This window comes from Biomphalaria glabrata, chromosome 2 (genome assembly GCF_947242115.1).
Source record: "Biomphalaria glabrata chromosome 2, xgBioGlab47.1, whole genome shotgun sequence".
NCBI lineage: Eukaryota > Metazoa > Mollusca > Gastropoda > Planorbidae > Biomphalaria > Biomphalaria glabrata.
The window spans coordinates 20,709,043-20,720,268 of record NC_074712.1 but is presented as its reverse complement, the minus strand read 5'-3'; the positions used below and the strand labels follow the sequence as shown (position 1 = coordinate 20,720,268).

The 11,226-nt window shown below is 36.6% G+C and overlaps 1 protein-coding gene across 1 annotated transcript in view; it reads left to right on the top strand.

Annotated features, from left to right (window-relative positions):
• Positions 1-317: 317 nt before the first annotated feature.
• The window catches only part of LOC106070319 (protein Tob1-like), a 50,526-nt gene continuing 39,617 nt past the window's right edge, over positions 318-11,226 (top strand). The window contains exon 1 of the mRNA XM_013230193.2: positions 318-340. The gene's annotated coding sequence lies outside the window, so the exon portion shown is untranslated. The remainder of the gene's footprint in view (positions 341-11,226) is intronic.

Sequence of the window (11,226 nt, the reverse complement as noted above, 5' to 3'; positions counted from 1 at the left end):
ATGACCAATGAAAGATTTCTGTAACAGACACAAAACTTCATCACCTCTAACAAGTGTTTCTAAATTTAGATCTGGGACGAAAGGTGGGCGCGAAGAGAAAATATTTGATGTTCACGATGGAGGTCAAGGAACAGCAAGCGCTGGGAGGACAATGTGGTTGGACATAACGAGACACGTCAGGAGACAAGTGAGCAGACAATTGACAGGGTCAGTGTCCATTAAGTGAAACTGTTCAGATTCTTGAAAGATTTTTTTTTCTATCTCTACGTTTGATATTCTAGTGTTGATATGTGTGATTTATAGGTGGGCTGTTTTCAATGGCTGACAAGTGTATGTACAGGTGAGATTTTCTTTCACGTAGCACGTACGTCAGGAATAAACATTTGAAAGGAATGAACAATGGATATATTTATTGAGATGAAGTGTTGTGCGGGTGAGCGCGGAATAGTTGCAATGTGGGGTTGTTATTCTTGTTTATGTTGTTGTTTTCATCCACATTATTTCCATGTCATAGAACAGAAAGTGTCTTGTGACTATGTCGCAATGGGAAATGGCGTAGATATGTCGCAATGGGAAATGGCGTAGACTTGTTTTTGTCTTTAATTAAATACGACACTGGTACGCACTAGGTCAAAATCTGAATATTTATAAAAACCTAAACCCGCCCTAAACTCCTAGCGTTTCAAATCAAAAGCAAACAGGACTGGAGACTCGTCACAAAGTAGAGAACAAAATATATTTTGTAACGTTATTTGTATGTTTAAAGCATAGACGTATATAAGTATATAGGCTACTAGATCTAGACTGGACATGGAGGGTTGTTTAAAACTACAAAAAATGTCGTGAAAATTTTTTTTAAAGTTGAAACAAGGCGTTGTTTTGTAAAGTAGTTATAAGAAGTTGTTTTTTTCGCTAACTCTAACCTATGTAACATATAATTTAATTTTTAGATCTAGATCATAGACATAAATAAATATAGACTGGCCGATAAAAAAGTTTTATGAAACGAAAATTTGTGACTTGCAATTTTGTGTACTTTATTATACAGCATTTATGAGCAGTATAAAAGTTAAGTATTCATATCTATTTCAGCCATAACCTATATAAGTATTACAATATTTTCACTAGTGTTGTTTTTTTATCTCTAAGACTGAAGATCATGCAACTTTTCATAATTCGGAAATCCGACAACAATAGATATACATGTTTTCAAGTTACACGAAGTTACTTCCTTCGGCCAGTCGATATTTATTTATGTCTATGCTCTAGATCTAGTATTTGAACATCAAAAAAAGAGTACTCTCGTCTCATAATTATTATTTTGCAAATTTTAGATACATAATCTAGAAAGATCTAGGTAACCAATCTATTTAAATGTACATAAGATGATTAAAATCAACAGACATGAATTATTTCGATGTAGGATTTTTGAAACATTATCTCAGTGGAAAGTAACAGAAAATGGCTTTGTTTCATATATTAGCGTGATTATGTGGTTCTGTGATTAATAAAAGCCCATTATAAAGAAAATCCGAGAAATGATTTTGTATTATTTCTAAACTTTGAAAACTAAAGATCATTACTTTTCTAAGACAGAAAAGATTGATTGTGGCGACTCCCCTTACAGCGTGATAAAGAGTTACGTACATAAAAATCTATCTCTCTCTATATATAGGTCTGTGAATCGATCAATCGCGGATAAGAATTTGTTTCCGGTTTCCAGTCTAGATATAATATATAAGTCTATGGTTTAAAGTATTGGCCAAAAGTTTTTGACGATAAATGGTTTACCTCAATTATTAGAAATTTATTTCAATGACTATTGTGTTGATGTTCATGATTAATTATAAACACAGTTATCTCCTCTATTCAGGTTTTGATTTTCAAGATCCGGGTTACATTTCTTAAGAAATACAATAATAGAGAAAGTATAGCTGGAGAACTATGGGAGCGGTATAAAGGAGATTAGAGAAACACGTGGAATACTAAAAATAGATTGAGAGAGACATAGAAATAGATCAATAAAGTCAAGGTCACTGTTGGTGCTTTTGCTTGTCCCGAGTTTTAGTTCATTTAGATTCTGCAATAAAACAAGAGAAATAGTTTGTTCCGTTGTTTGTTCTCTATTGTATTTTTAGATTTCTTATCAGACACAAATGATCCTTTCGTTCTGTTACAAACACAGTGGTTATGATACAGATTATAGACGACTGTGAGTTATGGATCCATACATAATAGACTCAATAAAATAGAGTCCTCTGCACAAGATTTCACTGAGAGTTTACTGTCGGGCACAGGCCTATACAATAACACTGCTGTATTGCATAGATTTTGCTTTTGATTTGGAATTAATCTCGAGCAACATTTGAATTTTGACGTACAATCTGGCATATTGCTCAGACTTGAAATCTGGCCAGGATGACCAGCTTGACATTTCTGCTGCTGTTCAATGTTTCGTTTTGTTTCTTCTTTATTTTCTTTTTGAAGTCAGCAGAGTCCAGTTTTTTAAACTTTCTGACAAAATGATAAATAAACAAGCATAGATTTTAACGAGGCAGTTGTGTGCGTGGAGAGAGAGACTGTGTTTGTGTGTGTGTTCAGGGAGAGGGAGTATGTGTGCTTTAGAGTGAGTTCATGCTAAAAGTTGTATTTTCTTCTAGATTTCGAGCATCAGAATAATACTGAAAGATTTAAACAAACTTTTACTAAAAATCTGATATTCTTGTGTGTCTGAATCTACTCAGTAAATAGTTGCATCGCCTGCAGTTAGCACCTGTTGATTTAATATTTAATATTCGTATTTTAGCTAGATAATCTTATTTATCAAATATTGATTCAGATCGTGTATTGTTTACCGTGATTTATAAAGAAAAACATTATGTATCTTAATCTTATCTTATCAAGTCAGTAATACAACATCTATGTGTTCCCCATCACTACAAAAACTTACCCTAGCTGTTAGAATTAGAATGACTCCTTTTAACACTGCAACAACTTTCAATGATCAGCAAAACTTTTGCAGCAGTTTTAACTCATTTGTTTTATTGAATGGCTGATTAGTTTCATACCAATGGCTCATAATTTTTACTCACAAACTAGAGTATTTGAAATGTGTTTTGTTTTTTTCAAGAAAAAATTAAGTGCACTACAATAGAGCTGGGTTAGTCTCGCTTACTTTAGATCTTGAGTACTACAATAGAACTGGGTTAGTCTCGCTTACTTTAGATCTTGTGTACTACAATAGAGCTGAGTTAGTCTGGCTTACTTTAGATCTTGTGTACTACAATAGAGCTGTGTTAGTCTCGCTTACTTTAGATCTTGAGTACTACAATAGAGCTGGGTTAGTCTCGCTTACTTTAGATCTTGTGTACTACAATAGAGCTGGGTTAGTCTCACTTACTTTAGATCTTAAGTACTACAAAAGAGCTGTGTTAGTCTCGCTTACTTTAGATCTTGTGTACTACAATAGAGCTGGGTTAGTCTCACTTACTTTAGATCTTGTGTACTACAATAGAGCTGGGTTAGTCTCACTTACTTTAGATCTTAAGTACTACAAAAGAGCTGTGTTAGTCTAGCTTACTTTAGATCTTGTGTACTACAATACAGCTGTGTTAGTCTCACTTACTTTAGATCTTGTGTACTACAAAAGAGCTGTGTTAGTCTCACTTACTTTAGATCTTAAGTACTACAAAAGAGCTGTGTTAGTCTAGCTTACTTTAGATCTTGTGTGTTAGTCTCACTTACTTTAGATCTTGTGTACTACAATAGAGCTGGGTTAGTCTCACTTACTTTAGATCTTGTGTACTACAATAGAGCTGTGTTAGTCTCACTTACTTTAGATCTTAAGTACTACAAAAGAGCTGTGTTAGTCTCGCTTACTTTAGATCTTGTGTACTACAATAGAGCTGTGTTAGTCTCACTTACTTTAGATCTTGTGTACTACAATAGAGCTGTGTTAGTCTCGCTTACTTTAGATCTTAAGTACTACAATAGAGCTGGGTTAGTCTCACTTACTTTAGATCTTGTGTACTACAATAGAGCTGTGTTAGTCTCGCTTACTTTAGATCTTGTGTACTACAATAGAGCTGGGTTAGTCTCGCTTACTTAAGATCTTGTGTACTACAATAGAGCTGTGTTAGTCTCGCTTACTTTAGATCTTGTGTACTACAATAGAGCTGGGTTAGTCTCACTTACTTTAGATCTTGTGTACTACAAAAGAGCTGTGTTAGTCTCACTTACTTTAGATCTTGTGTACTACAATAGAGCTGTGTTAGTCTCGCTTACTTTAGATCTTGTGTACTACAATAGAGCTGGGTTAGTCTCGCTTACTTAAGATCTTGTGTACTACAATAGAGCTGTGTTAGTCTCGCTTACTTTAGATCTTGTGTACTACAATAGAGCTGTGTTAGTCTCGCTTACTTTAGATCTTGTGTACTACAATAGAGCTGGGTTAGTCTCGCTTACTTTAGATCTTGATAACATTGTTGTTGTCGTCACTTTTACTTCAATAATGATTTAGAACACCCCCCCCCTTCCCACACCCTCATCTTTGTCTCATTATCATTTCATGTTTTTCTCATTTGTCACCACCGTATACTCCCCTCATCGGCCTAATTATTATTCCCGTATCTCAACCAGTAGACACACAGTTAACAACCACCCACATACACACACACTGAAATACACAGAGCAGAGGAAATTAATGCGTTACCATGGAGATTCCGTGTATTTCGCAAGAGTTATCCTTCTATGAAGATGCTGAGTTGTGTGTCCTTTTTGAATAGTGCCCCCTTGCCAACTGGGAGACTTGGTGTCAATTAGCATTTTCTGGTTGACGTTGTCATATACTGGTCTTGCAGGTTGTTTTGGGGAGATCTACTGACATAGAAGTACCACGTGACACAGCACTCTTAAGTATGGTCACGAGACTAAGTTCAACTAACTGAACACTAACCCTAACACAGTAGTCACCCTCTAAAAAAAAAGTTCAAAAGTTCTCCTTTCAGACCTTGTGGTCTATAGGGCAGATGATGTAAAGGTCATCGGTTTCTGTGGCCTACGGTTAACTAGGGTGTCATGTGGCCAGCACAACGACCAATCGCCTTTACTTTTCCATAACTAATGTCAGGTACCCATTAGAGCTGGATGGACTCAGAGGCGCCCGAAGATCCCGAAATTAAAAATCCCAGTCTTCACCAGGATTCGAACCCCGGTCCCTGCTCAGCCACCGCGCCTCCCGTATTCATCTTCTCCCTATCCCTTATTCTGTTGGACCGTTGGGACACCACTCAAGATCTTGTGACATTCTTTCTCCATTCCTGTCTAATGCCTGAGACAGAATCTCCCTAACTGGCAAGGCCGTCCATTTTTATGTTGTCTTCCCAGACTTTCTCTGTCGGCCTCGTCTTCTGTTCCCTGAATGAAGGTCTTTGCGAGCCCCGAGGACCTTGTAATATGGTGTACTAGATCTATAATGTTGTATTCAATACAGTGTCATGTAGAGGATTTGTATGTATAGAATAAATACATCGCTCTGGTGTCCTATATGTAACCAGGTCTGAAGCATATGGACAGTAAACAGAATCAAAGCCAAAGTTAAATCACACATGCTTTAGCTAATATATCTTTAATATTTATGAAAATATATAATACATAACAATAAGACCAAACACTCAGACAAAATATGCTCGTAACATACAATATTATGTTGTAGTATGTAGTACATGCAAACCCTGTTGTAGAATGTAATAAATACAGCCCTGATGTTGTAGAATGTAATAAATACAACCCTGATGTTGTAGAATGTAATAAATACAGCCCTGATGTTGTAGAATGTAATCAATACAACCCTGATGTTGTAGAATGTAATAAATACAACCCCAATGTTGTAGAATGTAATAAATACAACCCTGATGTTGTAGAATGTAATAAATACAACCCCGATGTTGTAGAATGTAATAAATACAACCCTGATGTTGTAGAATGTAATAAATACAACCCTGATGTTGTAGAATGTAATAAATACAACCCTGATGTTGTAGGATGTAATAAATACAACCCTGATGTTGTAGAATGTATTAAATACAACCCTGATGTTGTAGGATGTAATAAATACAACCCTGATGTTGTAGAATGTAATAAATACAACCCTGATGTTGTAGGATGTAATAAATACAACCCTGATGTTGTAGAATGTAATAAATACAACCCTGATGTTGTAGAATGGAATGTAATAAATACAACCCTGATGTTGAAGAATTTATTAAATACAACCCTGATGTTGTAGAATGTATTAAATACAACCCTGATTGTTGTTACACATCCTTACAAATGAAACGATATCACTTTGTTTTATACTATTAAATTCATTTTACCAGCTGTTTTGTAACTGTGTCTATTATCTATATAAAAAACAACAAAGTCTAAACAACAGCCAACCTCGCCAATCTACTCTGACAAATATTTAAATGAGTTTTATTTGAAGTTTTTGGCTTTCTATCTCCTCCTTCAATTGATTCCACACTTCAAATTATTCCATTGACGTCCAGCGACATTAACAAGCCAAGTGTCCAGCGTCTTTCTGTTTTCTTGCTTGCTTTAAGCCTTTTTTTTTTCTTCCTAGTGCAATGTCTTCAGTAGCCTCCTTCAGCCCCCGCCTCTTTTTCCTCCTCCCTCTCCCCCTCTTCACTTCCTCTATTTTCTCCGATAATTTGACCATCGATTTTTCTCACTTGTTCCCTCTTTATCTCTTTTACTCGCTCTCTCTCTCTTACTTTCTCTCTCTCTCTGTCTCTCTCTCTGTCTCTATCTTTCTATCTCTTTCTCACTCTTTTACTTCTTTTATTTTGCTTTCTTTTTCTTGGACTTTCTTCTCTCTCTCTCTCTCTCTCTCTAGTTCCTTCCTCACTCCCTCTCTCTCTCTCTCTCTCTCTCTCTCTCCCTCCCTCTCTGTTTTGTGGAGAAGTACAATTCAACCCACGCATTGTTTCACAAAGGTTAGTCTTCCACTATGAAGAGTTCAACCAAATCTCTGGTCAGCTCCACAATGTCAAACCTGTTCTTTATGTCAAACCTGTTCTTCATGTCAAACCTGTTCGTCATGTCAAACTCTAATACTGTCAAGCCTGTGACTGCTGGGAGTTTGGGGGGGGGGGGAGGTGGCGAGAATAGCCGGGAACGGTTTAACTTTCAAATTAAAAACAAAGCAACAAAAACAAAACTTTGACTGTAAGAAAAATCAACAAGATGTCAATGACGAAACAATTGTTTTCTGCTGCTAGAATGATTTTTTTCTAGTGTTTAAATAGTTTTTGTTGTGCGTAAATTGTTTTTGTGTGAAAATAGTTTTTGTTTGTAAATATTTTTGTTTGTATATCATCTTCTGTTGATTATGTTCACGTGTAAATAATGTTTGTGTGTAGGTTGATAAAATAGAAATGTGATCTAAAAATAGATCTTTTAAATTCGTACAAATTGAGCTCAAGACATAGCAGCCTGAGGTATTTTATAAGATAAGATTAGGTTAATACCAAAACAAAATAAGCGTAAGAAATATCAAATAAATGATAAGAAATTCGAACTATTAATAATTTCTGGTTAGAAGTAAATAAATGAATTATTGACACAAAATACTGATAGGATTATTCATTAATTTTAGTTATTATTTATATTATTTTGTTACCTTGGGTCTTCTTATAAAAATAACCCAAAGATCAGAATGTTTTAATTTGAGTTACTGAGCAATGAGACTGTTACATCACTGATAAGAGATTAAATTAATCCTTCAATCACTATAAATAGAACTCAATTGAATCACTCAATGTGCAATCATGCTGTAATATATGGATCGAAACATCCGGTTAGGTTCCTCTACTTCTAATATTGTCTCGTTGGGAATTTGGCTTCAATCTGAATACAGCTTTCAAATCTAGACGTTTACAAGTGTTGTATTATAATTCTGCACTATTTGTTCCACTTTCACAATCTTGATATGTCCAAACATTTTCTCTATTACTTCCACTGTTTTGTAAGATGACCTTGTTCCATTTATAATTTGTAAGCCAGCACATTTTTTTTATATATGGATGCATTATTTAATTTTGTAGACCCTTTTTACCCACACCAGCAAAACTCACACACATACGATAAACTCACAGCACACACACTACACATACAATCAAGCATTTTTAATTTCGATGTACAGTGTTATGAAAGAACAGCATTATGTCCCCTGACTGTTGATGTCATCAGTGGATCACAATATCACGTCTTCTGGGCGGATTGCGTAAATATGAGATTGAATTATATTTTAAAGGTCGGTGCGGAATCAATAAAACAAAGAAGAAAAACTTCAAAAAACGGTGACATTCAGATCGTTAAATTAAATGAGATTTCAAGACAGCATTAGTCCTGGAAAGTTGCATTGGATGTAAACAGACTTGTGTCTGAGTGGCTGGGTGAGTGGGTGGTGTCATGTGGGGCTAAGGGTTGGTATGATATAGAGTAACATTTTTAGTGATGCATTTAATGTTTTTTTTTTTAAACTAAACATTCAAAGACATGCAGGTACAAATATAGATAGATAGATAGATAGATAGATAGATAGATAGATAGATAGATAGATAGATAGATAGATAGATAGATAGATAGATAGATAGATAGATAGATAGAAAGAGAGAGAGAGAGAGAGAGAGAGAGAGAGGATAGAGAGTGGAGAGAGAGTGGAGAGAGAGTGTGAAGGAGAGAGAAGGGAGGGAGAGATGTGGAGAGAGATTGACTTTAAGTTAAATCTATGGAAATGTCAGACTTAATTACTGCTATGGTAACATGTGGCTCAATTTAGAAGACCACACACTCACACACACCAGCAATGTTATTTACAACTCTAGGAACAGGAAAGTAGGAATGTTTTGTGTTAGGGGGGCTTGTGTGTGAGGGGGAGGGGGAGGAGCAAGTTTTAGTCGAACTCTCATTCCCCCCTCCTGCAAGCCACTAGTTGCGTGATTGAAGCCTGACGACTTTCTGGCGTCTTGTCAGAGACAAAAGTTTTGTAGGAAACATTTTATCTTTCTTAGAATACATATGTGCAGGACACTGACTGACCACCCTGACCACCCCCGCTCTGCTAGCTGTGTTGTTTTGACTACTCCTTGCCATTGAGCACTTCTTTTAAAATCATGTTGGATCTCTATCTTACTTCTCATTCTCTCTCTCTTTTCTCTCTCTCTCTCTCTCTCTGCCTCTCTCTGTCTGTCTCTCTGCAAATGGTTAATGAATACACTATCACTTGTATTCCCAGATATATTTGTTGATCAGGCTACTCCACGTTTTCATAAGTTATTGATTCAATTTTTTTTTCATTTCCCAACATTTAGTTCTCAATTCTAACCTAAGTTGGACAAAGCAGTTTATTTCTACTGTCTAAACTTTGTCTGTTTCAGCCGATCGAGTTCCTTGTTTGTTATTTATAAGATTTGTAAAATATTTTTAAAATCCATATTTACTTGACATGACATTTGAAGAACATTTTATGGATGAAAGTTGTTGATTCCAACAAACAACTAACAACAAGCAACACTTCTTATTCTTTAAAAAGAAATAAGAAAAACAAAAACAAAACAAGCACTTCGATGAGAAATGGCTGATCTCTGAACAAGAAATTGCAATATTCCTTGGTCCTTTTTTAGCATCCACCCTCGCAGCGTTCTACGACCCGGACATACTCCCTCCCCACACACACACACATACACATTGGTCAAAGACAAATGCCACAACTAGGCTGGTTGACTCACTCACACATCGGCGCGCAGACACGCGCTCACACCTGCATACACAGAGGAGTGTAGTACTCACGTCACTTGTGATGAAGTGGTGAAATTAATCTTGTGCAATGTTTGTTGTGGTGGGAGGGGGGGCTGATTAGTGTCCTGGTTAGAAGAGCGAAGTTGCGTTTCGGGGGTACGAGTTGAATGATCATGATTGAAGTGTTTGTGTCAATGCGCGGGAAGAGTAAAAGGGCAGTGTTTGTATCAATGCGCGGGAAGAGTAAAAGGGCAGTGTTTGTAACAATGCGCGGGAAGAGTCAAAGGGCAGTGTTTCTATCAATGCGCGGGAAGAGTAAAAGGGCAGTGTTTGTATCAATGCGCGGGAAGAGTCAAAGGGCAGTGTTTGTATCAATGCGCGGGAAGAGTAAAAGGGCAGTGTTTGTATCAATGCGCGGGAAGAGTCAAAGGGCAGTGTTTGTATCAATGCGCGGGAAGAGTAAAAGGGCAGTGTTTGTATCAATGCGCGGGAAGAGTCAAAGGGCAGTGTTTGTATCAATGTGCGGGAAGAGTAAAAGGGCAGTGTTTGTATCAATGCGCGGGAAGAGTCAAAGGGCAGTGTTTGTATCAATGCGCGGGAAGAGTCAAAGGGCAGTGTTTGTATCAATGCGCGGGAAGAGTCAAAGGGCAGTGTTTGTATCAATGCGCGGGAAGAGTCAAAGGGTAGTGTTTGTATCAATGCGCGGGAAGAGTCAAAGGGTAGTGTTTGTATCAATGAGAGCAAACAAAATGTTTGTATTAATGCGCGGGAAGAAAAGGCTGTAAATGTATTACATTTCCAGCGCATTTATTCAAACACTGCCCCTTCACATTTTAGCCTTACAGGGTCGAGTTTAAGGCAGGCTATGAGGTGCTAACAGCCATGGGGACTCAACAGGAAAGGGACCCCACAAAAGAGAAAAGATCCAGATTTCAACGAGTTAGCAACTTGATCTATACGTTGTTATTTTTTCTAACAATTTTCTTTCGACCTTTGACCAACACATCTTTAAATCTGACAACACTGTCTTGGTTAAAAAGTGTCTGCTTCTAGTGTGCTCGTATTCTTGTGATATACTCCAGATTTACTATATTGCCTAACCCTAACCCTAACCCTTACTGTAAGATCTAAAAATCTAAATTTCTTGTTACTTAAATAGGAATATTGAATACTTTTTTTAAGGAATGAAAAATTTAATTTAATTTACAAGTGCTCTCTTTCCTTTATAATATGGCATGCTTTTAGATATGAGTATTGTTTTATTAATAAGTGGATTTTATTATTTCGAAAAAGTGTAGAGGCCGCCACAAAAATTCTTTCCGGGACCTTATAGTATGCCACCCTGGAAAAGGATGCTAAATTCTCCGACTCCTCTCTCTTTCGCTTAACTTTGGAAGACACTGAACCACAAGCATCCTAACTCCG